Source organism: Myotis davidii, unplaced genomic scaffold, assembly GCF_000327345.1.
Source record: "Myotis davidii unplaced genomic scaffold, ASM32734v1 scaffold4271, whole genome shotgun sequence".
Classification (NCBI taxonomy): Eukaryota; Metazoa; Chordata; class Mammalia; order Chiroptera; family Vespertilionidae; genus Myotis; species Myotis davidii.
In genome coordinates this window covers 19949-21439 of record NW_006282433.1, presented here as the reverse complement: position 1 = coordinate 21439, position 1491 = coordinate 19949, and the positions used below count along the sequence as shown (strand labels likewise).

Genomic DNA, 1491 nt, shown 5'->3' with positions numbered 1-1491 from the left:
TCTGGTGTTTACCTATGCCGCCATCTTGGTTCGTCCATACATTCTTTCAAATTAGTGTTTCAGGTTTCTTTGGATATATTCCCAGAAGTGAGATCACTGGATCATGGCCATACTAGTGGGTATAAAGTGATATCTTACTGTGGTTTTGATTTGCATTTTCCTGATGGCTAGTGATATTAAGCATCCTTTTGTGTTCTTTTTGGTCATTTACATGTCTTTGTTGGAGATATGTCTATTCAGATCCTTTGCCCATTTTTAAATTGGGTTATTTGTTTTATTTTTATTGTGGTAAAATATACATAAAATTTACCATTTTAACCTTTTGAAAATTGTATTGATTTTGAGAGAGAAGGAGAGAAAGAGACATCAATGTGAGAGAGACATATGGATTGACTGCCTCCCATGCACGCCTTGTCCAGGATGGAATCTGCAACCTGGATATGCATCCTGACCAGGAATTGAACCCTCCACCTCTTGGTGTACGGTACAACAATCCAACAAACTGAGCCACACCACCAGGGCTATCCTTTTTTTTTTAAAGGCTTCCCATGGTTTATTAAAAATATTACAGCACAGCAGAAAGATTCAAATGGCTCCATGTGGTGTTTTGAAATACATCCCTAACCTAGGCTGAGTAACCTACAAGTTAGACAGACTGCCAAAGTCCAAGAGGTTCAGCATTTCCTTAGTGCCAGGATCAACTTCAATGATCTCCTGATCCAGTGCTGAGACCTCGGGAACATAATCATCTCTCCTTTCTCTCCTCTTCCTGTAGCTTGATTTAGATACCTCTCATGGGACTCTCTCAATCTGCTTCATCCCAGATGTGTGACATAGCCTGCTATCTTGTTTTGAAGCTTCATACTGGGGATAATGGTGATCTCTTCACACACGCTTTTGTTGGTGTGGAAGTCGTTGCCTAGGTGTGTGTAGTAGTTCTCAGTGATGACCCAGGCCTCCTTCTTCATGGTCTTGGTGTGACCACAGCCCATCTTGGCGAGTCCCTAGTGAAACAGCTGATTAATATATTATTTATTATTATTGTTTTTATCCTCACCTGAGGAACCCGCAACCTAGGCATGTGCCCTGACCAGGCATCGAACTCATGACCCTTTGGTACACAGGACAACATTCCAAACAACTGAGCCACACCAGCCATGGATGATTCATCTATTCTTAATTTTGTTGCTCATACTTTGGGTGTCATATCTAAGAATCCATTGACAAATTCAAGATCATGAAGATTTTCACCTATGTTTTCTTATGAGAGTTTTATATTTTTAATGTTTACCTGGAGATCTTTGATCCATTTCAGGTTAAATTTGTAGACAGTATAAGATAGGAGTCCAAAGTCACTCTTTTGCATTGGAATATCTAGCTGTCCCAGCACAATATGTTGAAGAGATTATCCTGTCTCATTGAATGATCTTGGTACTCTTGTCAAAAATCAGTTGACCATAAATGTAAAGGTTTATTTCCAGACTCTCAATT

The 1491-nt window shown here is 39.6% G+C and overlaps 1 pseudogene; it reads right to left on the bottom strand.

The window, feature by feature from the left end:
• Positions 1–585: 585 nt before the first annotated feature.
• Positions 586–992, bottom strand: LOC102774027 (annotated as a pseudogene).
• Positions 993–1491: the final 499 nt, after the last annotated feature.